General features: G+C 36.2%; 1 protein-coding gene across 1 annotated transcript in view; it reads right to left on the bottom strand.

Annotated features, from left to right (window-relative positions):
* Positions 1-20,487, bottom strand: part of LOC131139253 (carbohydrate sulfotransferase 8-like) — a 296,426-nt gene extending 275,939 nt beyond the window's left edge. Inside the window, exon 1 of the mRNA XM_058088660.1 lies at positions 20,232-20,487. The gene's annotated coding sequence lies outside the window, so the exon portion shown is untranslated. The remainder of the gene's footprint in view (positions 1-20,231) is intronic.
* Positions 20,488-20,862: the final 375 nt, after the last annotated feature.

Here is a 20,862-nt window from a genome sequence, read left to right as displayed (position 1 = left end):
TCCGCCGCCAAGATGCAGTATGCATGTCCGGCTTGTATCACGCGTGAGCAGAGCGTCTCTCCGTGCTGCGACTCGAGAGTTTGGAGATAAGAGCCAAAGTATGCATATTTAATAAGCATCACCTGCCTGCCCGCCATTAAATATGCCGGGAGAGAAACATCCGTCATGTGCCTTGCTGCGGATTTCATTAGACGCTTAGTTTGTCAACTTACTCTTCCTAGTTTTTCATTTTCCTAAACGGCCAAAAGTCAATTTAATGGGAACGTATTATTCATTTATTCTAACTGGATGTTGGTTATTAGTCATATTCTCATTCGTATACGGCATCCGCTTCTGGTAAAACTACAACGGCAACATGCTAATATGCTATTGGTAAGGACAAAACATTCCCAAGCATAATGTGGTCTAGTTTAGTCAATATAATAATAATATTGACTATGGCTGTATTCGATACCGCATATTGCATACCCAATCCATCAGACAGCGTTTACACTACAGCGTACTACACCATAACCCACAATGCATTGCGCTCCTACCTGAGCCGAAATCGACAGACTGAAGCTGATTTCACTTACGCTCTAAAACTCAAAATAAATACATAACTTTATTGAGAATTTTTTAAATCGGGCAAAAAAGTGTCCGTTTAGATCAGGGGTGGGCAAACTACGGCCCGGGGGCCACATCCGGCCCGCCAAGTGTTTGAATATGGCCCGCCCAATCTTTCCAAAGTATTTAATTTAAACTCAACATACAACCTGGCATCATGGCCTGAGCCAACCTTTTGATGGTTGTATCAATTTCATTTTTTGACATGGTCTGTTGTTTACAAAGTGCTCCTGAACAAAGGGACACAAGCACATAATAATAATAATAATAATAATTATAACAATAATAATAATGATTATTATTATTAGATTATTAGATTATTATAATAATTATTAGAACTATTATGATTATTATAATTATTATATTAATGCTAATTATATTAATTATATATAATATTATTGTTATATTTGCATATTTTACATAATAATAATATAATAATTATTATTTAAATTTTATTGTAATTATTATAATATTTTATTATTTTCAAAATATTTAAATATAAATATAAAATAATAAATAATAGCAGATTGCATGACAATTTTACAGATACAATAATACCAGGTGGACTGTTACGTGTAAAATATGTATATGTATATATATATATATAAAATATAAAATATGCCCCCCCCCCCGTAAATTTTGTCATATCAATGCGGCCCGCGAGTCAAAAAGTTTGCCCACCCCTGGTTTAGATACAGAGTGTGTCGTTTATTTGTCCAAATACCAAACGTTTACAATTTAGTTCTGACGAATTCGGCAAAATTTAAGCTAGCCGAAGTGAGCAACGTACTTTTTGGTTATTTTCACAAAATAAAACACCCCTGTTACTTTTCTCATACAAAAAAAACATAGTGATAAATCACTGCTTTTACTTTGAAAACAAGAAGCGAACCAACTCAGGATATATCCTGTTTGACATTGCCGTTTGGTCCATCCTGCTGCTCAGTGTTCAGCCGACGTTTTTTTTTTTTTTTTCGTGGTGACATCACGTCACGTTGCATCCTGGGTAATTTGAGTGTGATGCAGTACGCATCCGGGAACTTCTTGTATACTCAAAAATGGCATACTGCCAGTGTAGATACACTGCATACTCAAAGAGTTAGTATGAGTAGTAGGTAAGTAATAGTAATGGTAATGGTAATGGTAATGGTAATGGTAATGGTAATGGTAATGGTAATGGTTTTATTTCATTTGAACATGCATCAGATTCCAATTGAGTGCATCCCATAATCAGTTCCCAGTTCCACATGTCCAAAAGGAGTAGGAAGAAGCAAAGCTTATTAAATCCTACCCGTCCATCTGGTACTTTTACAATCACTAACTGTTACATTTGTTCACTTCCTGCTTTCCTAATATAATTTGAGGGGTTTTTTTACTTTATTTTGTTAATTATTTTTTTATTTTTGTATTTATTTTTTAAGTTTTTTTTTTGGGGGGGGGGGGTCACATACCAAAGTTCAAGGTGATATGACCATACTTGTTTCCCTAATATAATGTAAGTTTTTTTTTTACTTTATTAGTTATTTTTTATTTTTGTTTATTTGTATTTTTTATTCATTTTTGTATTAATTATTTTTTTTAATAATTTGGGTCACATACCAAAGTACGAGGTGATATGACCATACTTGTTTTCCTAATATAATTTAAGTTTTTTTTTTACTTTATTAGTTATTTTTTATTTTTGTTTATTTGTATTTTTTATTTATTTTTGTATTAATTATTTTTTTAAATAATTTGGGTCACATACCAAAGTACGAGGTGATATGACCATACCTGTTTTCCTAATATAATTTAAGTTTTTTTTTTACTTTATTAATTTTTTTTATTTTTGTTTATTTTCATTTTTTATTTATTTTTTAGTTAATTATTTAAAAAACAAATTTGGGTCACATACCAAAGTACGAGGTGGTATGACCATACCTGCTTTCCTAATATAATTTAAGTTTTTTTTTTTACTTTATTATTTTTTTTTTTTTTTGTTTATTTTATTTTTTATTTATTTTTTAATTAATTAATCAAACAAAAAATTTTGGGGTCACATACCAAAGTACAAGGTGATATGACCATACCTGCTTTCCTAATATAATTTAAGTTTTTTTTTTACTTTATTAATTAATTTTTATTTTTGTTTATTTTTATTTTTTATTTATTTTTTAATTAATTAATTAAAAAAATTGGGGAGTCACATACCAAAGTACGAGGTGATATGACCATACCTGCTTTCCTAATATAACTTTTTTTATATAAATAAATGAATGGATATCTTATATAAGTTATCCATATATTTTTTTTATTTTATTAATTATTTTTTATTTTTTAATTTATTTTTTAATAAAAAAAATGTTTTGGTCACATACCAAAGTTACCAAAGGTACATAATGTGTACCATACCATATAATATAATACCATAGTGCGTGTCAATATAGTGATATATATATATATAGCACATCATGACTGGTTCAAGACTCTTCATCCTTGTATTTAGCAAACATCAACTGCTTGTATTGTTTCTTGATGTGTAGCGGATTCGAACGCAGCCTAAGTCAAATGATGCTAATTAAGGCCAAACAATCCGCGTATTAAGACTTTTTTATCATGTAATAAAAAGAAATGACCTTTATCACGGTGTGACAAACTCAAGTGCTTTTAGTAAAGGTGACTTAAGTCATGGATGTCGTGGTGGTGGCGGCGTCCCGACAGACGCCCCGACGTCCTCCCGGCGCTGACACGGCGGTCGGCCCCCGTCATGTCAAGGCGCATCTTGACGTGACGGATGGAGGACGCCCGCTGCTGGGAGACGTCCCACCTGACTCATTTTCTCGACCTTGGATGAGGAGAGTCGGCGTAGGCCTCCGCTGACTCCTCATAAAAGAGTTAGCCCCTTCGTGATGCTAACGTTGTTTCATATCAGCTTTTATACAAGAGCTAGCCGTAGCTAACGTCTTAACTAGCGGCGAGGAAGAGATGGAAATGTAGTTTTGTTTTGTTTTTTTATAAAATGGCGCTGTACTCCCCGTGCAGCGAGAACAACGCCCCGAGGACAAAAAGTCCCGTGTGTCCCTGCGGACTCGCATGCTAATGAGCTTGACGTCAACGCTCTTCCCGAGCATATGGCGTGCTAGCATTAAATATGCACGTAGCGCTCCGCTTCACGCTAAGACGCAGGATGCTGCTTTGCGGGAATCGGCCGGCGCGACTCATGAGGCGAGACCAGAAAGTTGACGCTCAAGATCTTACTGCACTACAACGATCTTCAAAAATAGTACGGCGGGAACGTGCAAAAAAACAGGCCACACTGAACGCATCAGTGGGACTGATGACAAACATGGAGGAGAACAAGGAAGTCCTGTTTATTTATCCGAGAGGAGACTCGGGGCAATAAAAGGGTAAGCTAATGCTACATATATCGTCATATATAGAGGATCTTTGACAAGCGCTTCTGCGGTTGGTGCTTAAAAATAGAACAGCACACCTGTCATATAGAGGATCTTTGACAAGCATTTTGAAATAGGTACTTAAAAATAGCACAGTGCTCCCGTCATATAGAGGATCTCTGACAAGCGTTTTGGCACTAAGTGCTTAAAAATAGCACAGCCCACCTGTCATATAGAGGATCTTTGACAAGCCTTTTTGCACTCTGTACTTAAAAATAGCACAGCGCTCCCGTCATATAGAGGATCTTTGACAGCAGTGTTTCTGGTACATAGAGGATCTTTGATGAGCATTTTGAAATAGGTACTTAAAAATAGCACAGTGCTCCCGTTATATAGAGGATCTTTGACAAGCGTTTTTGAAATAGGTACTTAAAAATAGCACAGCACTCCTGTAATATAGAGGATCTTTGACAAGCGTTTTTACACAAGGTACGTAAAAATACACAGCGCTCCCGTTTTATACAGGATCTTTGACAAGCGTTTTTGCAATAGGCACTTAAAAATAGCACAGCGCTCCCGTCATATAGAGGATCTTTGACAGCAGTGTTTGTGGTATAGAGAGGATCTTTGATGAGCATTTTGAAATAGATACTTAAAAATAGCACAGCGCTCCCGTCACATAGAGGATCTTTGACAAGCGTTTTTGAAATAGGTACTTAAAAATAGCACAGCACTCCTGTAATATAGAGGATCTTTGACAAGCATTTTTACACAAGATACTTAAAAATACACAGAGCTCCCGTCATATAGAGGATCTTTGACAGCAGTGTTTCTGGTACATAGAGAATCTTTGATGAGCATTTGGAAATAGCACAGCGCTGCCGTCACATAAAGGATCTTTGACAAGCGTTTTTGCACTGAGTGCTTAAAAATAGCACAGCACACCTGTCATATAGAGGATCTTTGACTAGTGTTCATACAGTAGGTCCTTTAAAACAGCAGTGTCTATTTTATATAGAGGATCTTTGATGAGCATCTTATAAAGGATCTTTGATGAGCATTTTGAAATGCATCCTTGAAACAGCCTGACTCCTGTTATATAGAGGATCTTTGATGAGCATTTTGAAATATGTCCTTGAAACAGCCAGACTCCTGTTATATAGAGGATCTTGGACTCGTGTTTTTACAGTAAGTCCTTACAAAAGGCACAGTGTTCCCGTCATATAGAGGATCTTGGAGTACTTTGCCAACATAGTAAGCCTATTGAAGTTAGCCTAGCCAAAGTTCATCGAAGACCCGGTGCGTGCCGCTGCCTGGCTGTCGCTTAGCAACAGCAGCGTGGTGTTTATTGTGCCGTTTGTGGGCATCGCTGCTGCTATGCGCGTTATTTACATGTCTATTATTGAATTCCATCTGCATATAAAAGACGTAGCGCTACGGAGTGGAAAGTTGTAAAAGACTGTTAGCTAACTGTTGCTGCGGAACTCCGACACATTATCATCTACTTGCGGGGAAGTGAAACAAATGCCAGCAGCTAGCGGCTACAGCTAACGAGCTTACCAAAACAAAGTCGCGCACACGACTGCTCTTTTTTTTTCTTCTCCAAAATCAACACTGCAGCAAAAGATGTCATTTTGTGTCAGACATCTGAAGATGAAATGACCCTTCATGTTGGCAAAGGTTATCTTCAGCGTGACTCACGTCCATTTGGATGTTGCATGTCGGAATGTTATCATTCCACTTCACCTCTTTTGGCATTTCATCCGGGACAAGCCCTTGGACTGGACTGCTTGTTTACTTTGGAGAAGTATATTTGGAGAAATATAAACAAGAGTAAAGTACTATTACTTTCTAAAACACCATCTTCATTCATTGGTCGTTATTGGCAGGGTCTTTTTTTCCTAAACCACTTTTCCTACCGCTTATCCTCACGAGGGATGCTGGAGCCTATCCCAGCTATTAAATTAAATTAAATTAAGCACAAATTTAATTTAATTTAATTTAATTCAATTAATTCAATTCAATTAATTCAATTCAATTAATTCAATTCAATTAATTCAATTCAATTAATTCAATTAATTCAATTAATTCAATTAATTCAATTAATTCAATTCAATTCAATTCAATTCAATTCAATTCAATTCAATTCAATTCAATTCAATTTAATTTAATTTAATTTAATTTAATTTAATTTAATTTAATTTAATTTAATTTAATTTAATTTAATTTAATTTAATTTAATTTAATTTAATTTAATTCAATTCAATTCAATTCAATTTGGGTTTTAAACATTATTAGAGCCCCCTCGACATGGGCTATAAATAAAAATAACACCCCTATAGTCTCCTTTGCACTCATATTAACCAATATTCATTCATTCATTCATTTTCTACCGCTTATCCTCATGAGGGTCGCAGGGGTGCTGGAGCCTATCCCAGCTGTCTTAGAGCGAGAGGCGGGGTACACTCTGGACTGGTGGCCAGCCAATCCCAGGGCACATATAGACAAACAACCATTCACACTCACATTCATACCTATGGACAATTTGGAGTCGCCAATTAAGTATGACAATTCAATTTCCGTGAAAAATAAATGATAATAATCCTAACAGGTTGGAAGAAAAGGTAGACCATAGCCACCTTTGTCATAATAATACACATAATATATGTTTCATATCACCAGAAATTAACAAGAACATAATTTAATTTAATTTAATTTAATTTAATTTAATTTAATTTAATTTAATTTAATTTAATTTAATTTAATTTAATTTAATTTAATTTAATTTAATTTAATTTAATTTAATTTAATACTGCTTATCCTCACGAGGGTCGCGGGGGTGCTGGAGCCTATCCCAGCTGTCTTAAGGCGTGGAGAGGCGGGGTCCACCCTGGATTGGTGGCCAGCCAATCACAGGGCACATATAGACAAACAACCATTCACACTCACATTCATACCTATGGACAATTTGGAGTCGCTAATTAACCTAGCATGTTTTTGGAATGTGGGAGGAAACCGGAGTACCCGGAGAAAACCCACGCATGCACGGGGAGAACATGCAAACTCCACACAGAGATGGCCGAGGGTGGAATTGAACCCTGGTCTCCTAGGGTTCTATAATCAGGGAGTTTATATTTACATTATATTTCCTTATATGTACATCCTTTCCTATTTCCTTCCTGTTATAAATGATAAGTTATAATACGCCAATGTTGTGAGTGTCTGAGCTTCCTGTATGACTTAACTATAAAATAATATAAATAATATAAATATAAAATCTAAAATATGAGGCATTTACCACACGGCCTGTTCGGTAGTTTAAACTTTTATAATGGCCAGTGTTCACAACTTGATGTATTTCCATTATTCATGCCGGGGAAAGTGATCGTAATACATCTTAAAACAGCATCAAGATTTTCCTAGCTTGGTTTCAGCCCCCGTCCGGCTCGCTTTGCTCTGCTCTGCTCTGCTTTGGCCTTCAGTGATGCCTCATCAAAAATTCAGCAGTATTGCCATGTGCTTTTATGACTCACTGCAGGAGGTGGCTGGAAACAATTCAAAGCCGACTGCCGTCGCCTCCATGTTGGAAAGCGTTTTGGGTTCATGTTGGTGTCTTATTGCGTACAATAAATAATGTGTGGCATGGTGTGCTAAGCAGTGGGAATGGGGAGGGGGGGCGTCGGACACCTGCCCTCGGGGTGAACACTCCTCGCATCACATGGACGCTCTGCTTTATAGCGTATGCAGAGGTAGATAAAGCAGCTGGATGCAGACCACCCATGATATAATTAAATAATTAAATAATTAAATAATTAAATAATTAAATAATTAAATAATTAAATAATTAAATAATTAAATAATTACATTTTTAGATTTTAAATTTTTAAATTTTTAAATTTTTAAATTTTTAATTTTTAAATTTTTAATTTTTAAATTTTTTAATTTTTAAATTTTTTAATATAAATATAAATTTAAATATAATTTTTAATTTTTAATTTTTAATTTTTAATTTTTAATTTTTAATTTTTAATTTTTAATTTTTAATTTTTAATTTTTAATTTTAAAAATTTAAACATTTAAACATTTAAAAATGTTAAAATTTAAACAATTTTAAATGTTAAAATGTAAAAAATTAAAAAAATTTAAATTTTTAAATTTTTAATTTTTTAAATTTTTAAATTTTTTAATTTTTTTAATTTTTTAATTTTTTAATTTTAAAAATTTAAAAATTTAAAAATTTAAAAATTTAAAAATTTAAATTTTTTTAATTTTTTAATAAATAATTACATAATCTATAAATAATAATTAATTAAATAATAATATTTAATAATAATAATAAAATTGACATTTTATTTTCAGAGTACTTTTCAGAGTATTCAAAGACGTTTTGCCATAAAGAAAAAAAGAAATAAAAATAGAGTTGAGTAAAAACAGAGTAAAAGATGCATTAAAATGCAATATCCATACATTCATTCAGAGCTAAAACAAGGCTAAAAGCGGGGCGGGGCTAAAGCGGGGCGGGGCGCAACAGTCAGGTATAAAAAGTTAGACATTAAAAACGGATTTAAACACGTGGGTTTTGAGTTGAGAGTCTAGAGGAGTCACTTGAGTTGGCTCCGGCATCTAGTCCGGATGCCTACCGGACGCCTCCCCGGTGAGGTGTTTTGGGCATGCCCAGACGGGAAAAGGCCCCGGGGCAGACCTAGTATTATGTCTCACAGCCGGCCTGGGAACGCCTTGGTGTCCTAAGCAATGAACTCCTTCCTGTCACACACCTTCCTGGGAATGGCAACACAAGTAGTAGTACTAGTACAAGTACTAGAACATCTAAACTCAGGGTTTTTCTTTACAACAATGCTATTTCCATCCATCTTCTGACGCTCATCCTCGGCAGGGAAGCCCGCACTTCCCTCTCCCTGGCGACTTCATTCCAGACGGATCCCGAGGCATCGTTCCAACGTACCCTGAACACCTCCCCAGTGAGGTATCCTGGCCATATTCCTCATGAGACACCTCATCTGGTTCCTCTCGATGCCGAGGAGGAGCGGTTCTACTCCGGGTTTCTCCTGGAAATCTCAGAACCAGTCCACCCATACGGAGAAAACATTCCGGCCGTGTGATCCGATCCCCGAAGCTCATGACTAAAGGTCACGCTTTGACATGAAAACATATGGTTAGCTCCACGTTGATCTACAGAATATGTCGGACGATAAGACTGTCGCTTGATGAGACACCAGCGAAGGAGGTTAAGCAGCTCTGAACTGGAAATAAAACGCATTGTTTGGAAAAAGTAGGTCACACACATTCCGGATACACTCCAATGTATTTCCAGTATTGCCTTGAATGCCTCAAACAATCAAATCGGTAATCAATGGCTTTGTTGCGTCATGTATAGAAAAGGACCGAGTCGTTCTAAAAGCAATTTTAAAATCTTTCAGCATCAAGGATATCCATTTTGGACAACACATGATTGTAAATAAATAAGAATATATTTATTTTGCGCCCTTCAAAACAGGAAGTTTACGGATGTGGACGGGAGTCACGAAGGAAGTTTGAGATGGCTCTGACCGCTCGGTGTCAGAGAGTTTTTTTTTTCTAAAAACGATCTGCACTTCCTTATAAGGGCATGCCCAGATACAGTGTCGGCCTGCCTGCCCACCCCCCAGTTAACGCCGTTAGCAATTGGCTCCCAGGAAATGTTTATGATTTATGATTATTATGATGGAGTTGATGCAATAGAAAAATACGGCATTCCACACGGGAACCGTTTTGTGAACATGACTATTCGCCAAACTGAAGGCCAACACGCCTTTCCAACGTTTCTTGGTCGAGTCGAAGAGTGAGAAGAGGAAGCTGTAAGTAACAATTGGGAGTGCGACCAATCACAGCGGAGTGGGCGTGCCTGGAGGTAGTAGGGTGCGTTTGGAATATATTAAAACCGACTATGTTGGCGGTAAACAGGAAATCCGAGGAATAGGTGCAGATTCTGGAAGTTCTAGAAAGCTTTTAGTTGTTGTTATTGTGTGTAGCGGTTGTATAGGAGTCCACAACTCAATACAAAGGGCAGAAAATGAGCATCCTTTAGAAATGAAGGACAAAATGGACGACAAGGAGCAAAAAAATGAGGATTCCGAGTTGATTCTGGAATCAACCGGACACACACGGGACCGTTTTGCGAACAAGGGCCAATACAAAGCTGGACTATTTGCCAAACTGAAGCCCGACGCCTTTCAATTGGGAAAAAAACAATTGGAAGTGCGACCAATCACATCGGAGTGGGCGTGCCTGGAAGTTGGATGTGTTTGGAATATATTAAAACGAGCGGTAAACAGGAAATCCGAGGAATAGGTGCAGATTCTGAAAGCTCTAGACCAGGGGTCTCAAACTCAATTTACTTGGGAGCCACTGGAGCTAGGGTCTGGGTGAGACTGGACCACATCAGGTTTTCCAAAAAAAAACAAAAAAAAAAACGCATTTATTAATAACAGAAAAATGAATAAACTTTGCTTTGGTTTTGATTTTCTACAAGAAAAGCTCTGATAAAACATTCCACTGTTCTCAAATATCTTACTTTTTATTTTTCTACACAAAATAAGATGAAAAATAAATAAACAAATCAAGAATAAAGAAAATAAATCAATCAGTAATTAATAAATATAATAATAATAATAATAAAACGGCAAATAATAAAAACTTAAGAAAGCACATATAGTTGGTGGGTAAACAAATGATTTTTTTCAGATTAAAATGAACAAAGCATTATTAGAGCCCTGTAGACATGACAAAACACGACTATAGTCACATTTATACTCTTTTTATTTACAACATATTGCGCAACTGCAGGGTCTTGAGACACATGCTAACTCACAAACTAGAGCGCTAGCCACCTAAACGGTAGCCTTCAAGTTATTTCCTTTAAACTTAAATAGCCAAAAACTTACCACTTCCACACGGATAGGGAGGATAACTATTAACAGTTATTTAACCTTTAACATGAACATGAATCAAACGTAATAATTTTTTCTGGGTACATGATACCATACAGCATCCATATGAAAAACTTACCACTTCCACACGGATAGGGAGGATAACTATTAACAGTTATTTAACCTTTAACATGAACATGAATCAAACGTAATAATGTTTTTCTGGGTACATGATACCATACAGCATCCATATCAAACTTGCGCGGGCCGCACTAACATTAAACTTTCATATCAAGGCGGGGGCCTCAAACTAGTGTCCTGCGGGCCACATTTGGCCCGCGGGCTGCATGTTTGAGACCCCTGCTTTAGATAACTTTTAGTTGTAGTTATTGTGTGTAGCGTTTGTATACGAGTCCACCACTCAATACAAAAGGGGCAGAAAATGAGCATTTCTTTAAAAATGAAGGACAAAATGGACGACAAGGAGTAGAAAATGAGGGTTCCAAGTTGGAGGTAAAAAAGAAAGCCATTAATTCAATATTAAGCAGATGTGCTACACTGTGAATAATATAAGCAAGCAGTTATGGAAGACATATCGCCGAGACAGGAGCAGCATGAAAAAGCACGTGTGATGTAATCTCCGCAGTGACATACCCCCCCCCCCCCCCACGTCCAACGCTGTAATTACAGCTCCTTAACTTAACCTGCTATATGCAAACAAGAGCCGCCTGATTAGCGGCAATGATCATCATTTCCCACTTAAGCGCTATTAACTAGCAATCCCGTCTTCTGGCGGCTTTACGTCCAGATTGGAGCTCGCCTGATTGCAGGCAAGTCAAAACAGCACCTTGTGTTTCCAAAAAGAGTCGGGAAGAGCGATGCTAACGAGATCATGGCCTGTACTCGCATCCCTCCGGGTCATTTAAGAGGAATTAAATCACCATCGCCGACCTCGTAAATCAGCTTAATTGGCGACTAGGAGTTTTTCTTTCCCTTTTTAAATGCACTTAACCCCCTTGTGAGCTCTGAGTATGTTGATAAATAGATGATTTGTACAATACGGATCTGCACTACAGTAACCCCGCACTTAAGGAGCAACTTAAGCTTTTAACACAGAGTGGTACCTCTCAAGTCGATGGCGGAGTGGGAGGGCCACATTGACCACATTGAAAAAATAATCAGAATCGAAGATTTGGAAAATAAAGTCGTAATATTACCTTTCCCTCAGGCAAAAGGTCACATCGGTTCATAGCTGTCTGAGGCATAGTCTGCTACGACAGGGAATTAAAATGATATGAGATAAAGTCGCAATTTGATGAGAACAAAATTCATAATATTACGAGAATAAAATCATATATTTACAAGATAAATTACATTTTTGAGATAAAGAAAAACTCCTAAATTTATGTTACAAACATTGACAGCTATGAAGAGGTGGGACTTATGTGACCTTTGGCTTTGTGGAGGGGGTCAATTGAAAATCTATTAATTTTAATTTAATTAAAATTATTAAAATTATTAAAATTATTAAAATTATTAAAATTATTAAAATTATTAAAATTATTAAAATTATTAAAATTATTAAAAATTATCAAACAATTATTAAAAATTATTAAAAAATATTAAAATTATCATTTTATTTGAGTTTTTATTAAAATTAAAGTATATATATTTTTACATTTAAATTATAATTTTAAAAATATATTTAAATGTATACAATTGAATTTATAAATTTAAATGTATACATTGAAATTATAATAAAAAAGACTTTTAGTTTTAATTTAAATTAAAATATATATTTTTTTTATTTAAATTGTAATTTAAAAATGTATATATTGTAACTTTAATTAAAACCAAAAAAAATAATTTTAATAATTGTAATAATTGTAATAATTGTAACAATTGTAACAATTGTAACAATTGTAACAATTTTAACAATTTTAACAATTTTAACTATTTTAACTATTTTAATTATTTTAATTATTTTTGTAATTTTAATACTTTTAATACTTTCAATAATTTTATAATTTTAATAATAATTTCTGAAATTAAATTAAACTAGATGAAATAAAATTCCATAAAAATGTATATGTAATTTGAGTCAACTCATGTAAAAGTCTTTTGTTATGTTAAACCAGTCCTTGATTTGAGAAATAAATCATTTACATTGAAATGTTTGTAAGAAGAAAAGACCACCATGAAGGTCAAGGTCAATGTTAAAAATCCACTTGCACTTTATTGTTCTGGTGTTGGTCATTGCTAATAATAAATAATCCAATAGCCAATTCCGATTATGAAAATATAAGACAAGGCAACAAAATCTACCAAGACTTCCCTGGTGGGAGCACAACAATACGGTATATTGTCCACAGATTTCAAATGCTGCAAGGGCTCATCTCAGCTCCCACAAAAACACCTTGGAGCTTTAGAGAGGCTGTTCTTGGCAGCATCACAAGGAAGAAAAAAAAAATATGAAAAATCCTCCACGAGTGTCACAGTCTCCTCACTTGAAGCGGAAAACCAAAATGACCTTCAAACTTTGAACTAAAATGGACGAGTCGACGCAAAGAAGCTCTGCGGTGTCAGCAGCAGCCTCGGGCTAACGGACATTTTAGTTTGTCCTCATCTCTTCAGCATTCACGCACGATTTGGAGAGAAACGTCCCTCCGTCGTTGCTTTTATCGTTCACGGTTGCTGCTTTAGCAGCTGCTAGCCGCGGCCGTCGCCCGACGCTAAAGCTGTTACTTTGTCTCCGGGGAAGCTCGAAAACAACATCAATGCTCATCCGAGACGCAGTCAGACACGACTGCTTAGCCTCGCCATCAGATGATGGCGGTCGCTCGGCGCCTCCGAGACGCATTAGAGAACGTGGGACGTTTTCACGTGTGAGAAATACCACAATAATACCGTCATAAAGCCACATTGTGAGTTGGAAGTTTGTAAAAAATAATCAAAATACAGATTGGAGATGTCGAGCGTGCTGTGGGGAAATCACGCTGCCTTGATAACTGGAAATGAAATGTTGATTTTAATCTGGAATTTAGTTGATCCAAAGTTACAGCAAATCCAGATTAACGCAACGCAGAGAGCGGTATTAAAGGATGGCTCCCCCCCCCCCCCCCCCCCCAGGGACACACCTCCGTGGAACATCAAGTGTATTGGCCTACTTTGACAAGTAGTAGGAATCAAACTCCGAGATCTCGCCTCACGCCGCCGCCGCCGCCGCAACGCCAATAAAGGACACACAAAGCATCAGCTAATTGTGTTGGCACTGTGACAGCAAGCAGAGGAGAAATCACATTATATTTGGAGAAGGGCCTAATTGAACGGCAGCTTTGATGTTCTTTTGACGCTCGGAAAAGGATATTCATGCTTGTTGCAGCACTCCGACGCCGACATTAAACCGCTTTTACATAAAGTTGTTTCACAGCTTTTTATTTCTATCTACATAAAAGATGACTCGATTATTACAAAAGACTCGTTTTGATTTTTTTTTGTACAACAAATGAAATATTTGCTGAAAAATGACACGTAAAAAAAAAGTGGAAAGTGGAAATCCTACATCATTTTTATGGAAAGGATTAACTCAACAAGTTACTTCTTTTTACACTTGCATGACAGAAACTTATAAATTCATCAGATTATAAATATTAGAAATATACTATATAGTTTTCATGCAATCGCTCCAAGCCATCTGAACCGAATTATGCGTAATGAAATTAAAAAAATAAATATATTTGTCTACATATATATATATATATATATAAAATATACTTACAGTATATACATATGGTGAATATTACAATTATTACATATTATATTATATAATTCCATTATTATTATTATTATTATAATAAAATTATATTATTATGTAATGTATATATCTAATATATATATATATCTTTATTTTTACATATTAATTTGTATTATTTATTATTTATTTTGTTTTTATTACACAATATATCTGTCTACATTTGTCTATGTATATATATATATATATGTATATATATATGTGTAAATATATATTTGTCTATGTATATATATATACATATATATGTATATATATGTAAATATATATATATACATACACATAGACAAATGTAGACAAATATATTGTGTAATAAAAACAAAATAAACAAAATAAATAATAAATAATACAAATTAATATGTAAAATTAAAGATATATATATATATTAGATATATACATTACATAATATAATTTTATAATAATAATAATAATGGAATTATATAATGTAATATGTAATAATTGTAATATTCACCATATGTATATACTGTAAGCATATATAATATAATCAACTATATAAATAATATAAGACAATTCATATTATAAATTGTACTAAATTTAAATTTCAAAAATTTAGCATAATACACAAAAAATAACAATAAAATTGGGAATAATATTAAAATATAATACATGATTATTATTATTATTATTATTATTTGTAGTAGTAGTAGTAATAGTAATAGTATTTATATACTGTATGTATATAAATACATTTTTAGATAGACACTACAAAACCTTAAAACATATTTTTTATAATTATAATTTCATAATTTCATATAATTTAAATAATTTATATAATTTATATTTTTTGTATATTTTTTTAATTATAATGTATTATATATATTTATTTTATATATTTATAAATATTTTCAGTTATTCTATAATTATATGTGAATATATAGATTTAACACATGACAATGCTTTTTATAAATGACATGGAAAAAAGCAGATGCAGTGCGTCCAGATGAAGTTGAGGACCAGAAAATGCGGTAATCTTTACCCTGATTGCTGTCTGCCAGGCGGCGTGAAGTCAACAGGCGTCCACTTATGGAATCATTTCCACATAGCGGCAAACGGAGTACAACAAGAGCAAATTAAGTGTGGCGTTAAATAGAAGTCTTGAGGCGTCAGCTCGTCTTTAAATGAAATGAGAAATGATTTGCCTGACTGCGGAAAATACCCAATGCCAGTCGAGCCCTTCCTTGCGTCCCTCAGCAAAAAGAAGTTGCGGCTATTCCAACTTGGTCTGCTTTTTCCTTCGATGACTTATTAAACGTTTGGCCTGAAGGATTTCATTAACTAAATACTAGATTAGGTTCCGTAAGGCTGCAGTTTGAGAGCAGTTAGGAGAGCATTTATTTAGCTTTCCTAGGAGCTTTACCCCCCCCCCCCCAGGAGGAACGCTGCCATGAGAGAACCATGGAAAAGCAAGAGCACCCGGGAACAACCCAGTCAGCAAAATTTTTACCGTTTGGAGCTTTGGAGCAATTTGACTGGGATTTAGGGATGATGGCTTGATTGATAAGAATGGATGCAATTGGGATCAAATGGAGTCCACCAGTCATGGCGGCACAGGAAATGCACCGTGGTCGAGTGGTTAGCGCGCAGGCCTCACAGCGAGGAGACCCGAGTTCAATTCCACCCTCGGCCATCTCTGTGTGGAGTTTGCATGTTCTCCCGGTGCATGCGTGGGTTTTCTCCGGGTACTCCGGTTTCCTCCCACATTCCAAAAACATGCTAGGTTAATTAGCCACTCCAAATTGTCCATAGATATGAATGTGAGTGTGAATGGTTGTTTGTCTATATGTGCCCTGTGATTGGCTGGCCACCAGTCCAGGGTGTACCCCGCCTCTCACCCGAAGACAGCTGGGATAGGCTCCAGCGCCTCCTGTGACCCTCGTGAGTATAAGCGGTACAAAATGAGTGAATAACATTGGTTAATATGAGTGCAAATGAGACTATAGGGGTGTTATTTCATGTTGAGAGGGCTCTAATAATGTTTAGAAACATATTTAAATTAAATTTAAAAAATAAAATAAAAAATTTTAAAAAATTTAAAAATTTAAAAAATTTTAAAAAATTTTAAAAATTTTAAAAATTTTAAAAATTTTAAAAATTTTAAAAATTTTAAAAATTTAAAATTTAATTAAATTACATTTTCTCATTAATTTCTGGTGATATGATACATAATATGACGAAGGTGACTATGGTCAAAATAATTAAAAAAAAACAGTATGTTACCTGTCCTGTTGCCAATATTCAACCATGTCCATGGCTTACCCCGCCTCTCACCCAAAGACAGCTGTAATAGGCTCCAGCACCCCCCGCGACCCACGTGAGTATAAGCGGTAGAAAATGAATGAATGAATATTGGTTAATATGAGTGCAAAGGAGACTATAGGGGTGTTATTTCAAGTCGAGAGGGCTCTAATAATTGGCTGTGATTGGCTGGCCACCAGTCCAGGTTGTACCCCGCCTCTCGCCCCAAGACAGCTGGGATAGGCTCCAGCACCCCCCGCGACCCACGTGAGTATAAGCGGTAGAAAATGAATGAATGAATATTGGTTAATATGAGTGCAAAGTAGACTATAGGGGTGTTATTTCAAGTCGAGAGGGCTCTAATAATTGGCTGTGATTGGCTGGCCACCAGTGCAGGGTGTGTGAGCACCCCCCGTGACCCTCGTGAGGATAAGCGGTAGAAAATTGAATGAATGAATGTTTGGAAATCCAAGGAAATAGATCTGGAATAGGTGAAGATTCTGGAAGATCTAGAAAGCTCCATACAAAAACTCAATACAAAAGGTCCCACTTCACTGACGATGATCTCCAAGACACTCGAACCTTTTCTCAATGCACATTTCTCACCAGTTCACCCCCCAGTTCGACCCCCCTCTAAATGGTCTCCGTGTTTGCATGGCCACCCTCGGCATCAGACGCGGGCCTTTAATACCCGACGGGAAGCCGCTTCATTTCTTGATTACCAAAGAATGCCAAAGAGACTTCGAGAGGCTCCACGAGGGCCGTGATGTAACGTTTCCCAAATGAGCCGGGACGCTAGTCGGGCACAAGATAGCGATTCGACACTTTACAGGGAAGCCAACGGCTCGCTTTTAAAAGAAAGGAGAAGAACAATTCACGCGGAGACAGCGGGTGGCCACCTCAGATTAATTGGAAGTTTGGAGACGGAGTGGGCGAGGAGATCAATAACACCCGAGGAGGACGTCATCGCCATCATCGCCATCATCGCCATCACCGCCCGGGCTGCTGTTATTTCCTGGTAACTATTTCAGTAAGAACATTAATAATCCCGGTGTGTGTGTGTGTGTGTGTGTGTGTGTTGCTCGGTGAGTCATAAGAGGCGGCGTCATGGCCTAAAGATAGACTCGGTGCTAACAAGATAACAGCTCGCATATCCTGACATGTTCAAAGTGTAGCAAAGGCCGCCCAGCAGGAGGGAAAAAGTAACAACAACGCCGTATAAAGTTTTACCAAAGTGACTGATGATGCACCGTGACCAAACAAACAGGGGGTGCGCTTCATCCACCCAACACAAAGCCTTGGCTTGTCACATGATCTCATTAGCCAACAACAACACAAGAAAGCCCTCCTTCTTCCTTCTTCTCGATGTGTTTGGGACAGGAAACCATCAAAAATGGCATCAGATGACCTGATATAGGAGATGTATTACAGCATATACATACATTCTTCCATAATTTATCTTATGATATTAGCTGTGACATGCTTGGGTCAGACCGAGTTCGATTCCACCCTCTGTGTGGAGTTTGCATGTTCTCCCCGTGCATGCGTGGGTTTTCTCCGGGTACTCCGGTTTCCTCCCACATTCCAAAAACATGCTAGGTTAATTAGCCACTCCAAATTGTGAAATGAATGAATGAATGATTCGGTTGAGCTGGTTTCATAATTATACCTCTTGAGTGTTAAGTTGGTGTGTGATGAGTTTAGTGTTCACGAATACATTCCAAAAACATGCTAGGTTAATTGGCCACTCCAAATTGTCCATAGGTATGAATGTGAGTGTGAATGGTTGTTTGTCTATATGTACCCCGCCTTTCGCTCTAAGACAGCTGGGATAGGCTCCAGCACCCCACGCCGCGACCCTCGTGAGGATAAGCGGTAGAAAATGAATGAATGAATGAATATTGGTTAATATGAGTGCAAAAAAGACTATAGGGGTGTTATTTCATGTCGAGAGGGCTCTAATAATGTTTAAAACCATAATAAAATAAAATAAAATAAAATAAAATAAAATAAAATAAAATAAAATAAAATAAAATAAAATAAAATAAAATAAAATAAAATAAAATAAAATAAAATAAAATAAAATTAAAGACAGCTGGGATAGGCTCCAGCACCCCCCCGCCGCGACCCTTGTGAGGATAAGCGGTAGAAAATGAATAAATGAATATTGGTTAATATGAGTGCAAAGGAGACTATAGGGGTGTTATTTCATGTGGAGAGGGCTCTAATAATGTTTAAAACCAGAATTAAATTAAATTAAATTATAGCTGGGATAGGCTCCAGCACCCCCGCGACCCTCATGAGGATAAGCGGTAGAAAATTAATGAATGAAAATTAAATTAAATTAGGTATGTAGGTATATAGGTATGAATGTGAGTGTGAATGGTTGTTTGTCTATATGTGCCCTGTGATTGGCCGGCCACCAGTCCAGGGTGTACCCCACCTCTCCCCCGAATACAGCTGGGATAGGCTCCAGCACCCCCCACGACCCTCGTGAGGATAAGTGGTAGAAAATTAAATTAAATTAAATGTATCCTGTCCCAACCAGAGTTGAGTTGAGTTGAGTTGAGTTGAGTTAAATTAAATTAAATTAAATTAAATTAAATTAAATTAAATTAAATTAAATTAAATTAAATTAAATTAAATTAAATTAAATTAAATTAAATTAAATTAAATTAGGGTGATATGAAACATAATGACAAAGGTGGCTTTGTTTTCCCAAAGACAGCTGGGATAGGCTCCAGCACTCCCGCGACCCTCGTGAGGAAAAAGCGGTAGAAAATGAATGAATGAATGAATGAATGAATGATGGCGACATATGAAGCCATTTTTCCACCAACAGTTGCGAGGTGTCTCGGTCACAACATCACACTAGTTTGAGGAAGCTGTGGTAAAAATATAACAACAGATAAAAACATGGAGTTTTGGCCTGAAGAAGAGAATAAAAACATCGCCAATGTGAAATCTTTCATTACGAGCCATGAGACGGATTCCCTCCTGCAGAGCGGAAAGGCCCAGCAGATGATGGATGGGAAATGACACAGGCCTTCAAAGGTGCCATTGACTCACAGGGAGGGGCGGACTAACACCTGCACACCTTTCTACCAGCCTACTGGTCTACAGGGTCTACAGGGTCTACATGGCCACATTACATGCTATGTCAAAGTAGGACACATTGATAAGTGATATTACTGCTTTCACAGAGATACACTGTATTCAATTCGGGGTAAAGTAGGACACAGAAAAATGAAGACTACTCACAGTCGGAGAGCTCTGGTAAATCTTCCCGTTGTGCTTGCACCGACGTTCATGTGTTCATGTGGTTGATGTTGCCATGATTCCCCCCACAAACAGGTGAGGCCCACCAGGCCAGAGGAAGCCAAACAAACAAAGCAGGACGTGCTAATGAACGTCAGGAAGTTGTAGTATTTCTCTATTTCTTAGTACTGCATTTCAACATTGTGCTACAATAGGCCACACGGCCTGACTACAGCTGCATGAAATGGCTGAACCTCATGTTCAAGGTTTCTACTTCCTGCTGTGACAGGAAGTACTTCAAAAAGTACTCCCAAAAATGACAGGAAGTAGTTGGAGAAACTGTATTGTATGAATTAGTAGTAGTAGTAGTAGCAACACATATAATTCATCAAAATATGCCATTTATTTAAACTTTGCTCTGTTTATCTATTTCAATTTAATGTCATATATTTCATTTAAAGTAAAATTGGATTGAACTTGAATTAAATTATATAAATAGAATTCATTCATTCATTTTCTACCGCTTATCCTCACGAGGGTCACGGGGGTGCTGGAGCCTATCCCAGCTGTCTTCGGGTGAGAGGAATTAAATTAAATTAAATTAAATTAAATTAAATTAAATTAAATTAAATTA

Source organism: Doryrhamphus excisus, chromosome 12, assembly GCF_030265055.1.
Source record: "Doryrhamphus excisus isolate RoL2022-K1 chromosome 12, RoL_Dexc_1.0, whole genome shotgun sequence".
Classification (NCBI taxonomy): domain Eukaryota; kingdom Metazoa; phylum Chordata; class Actinopteri; order Syngnathiformes; family Syngnathidae; genus Doryrhamphus; species Doryrhamphus excisus.
Note: the sequence above shows the minus strand (reverse complement) of the source record. Positions and strands in the feature narration are given on the sequence as shown.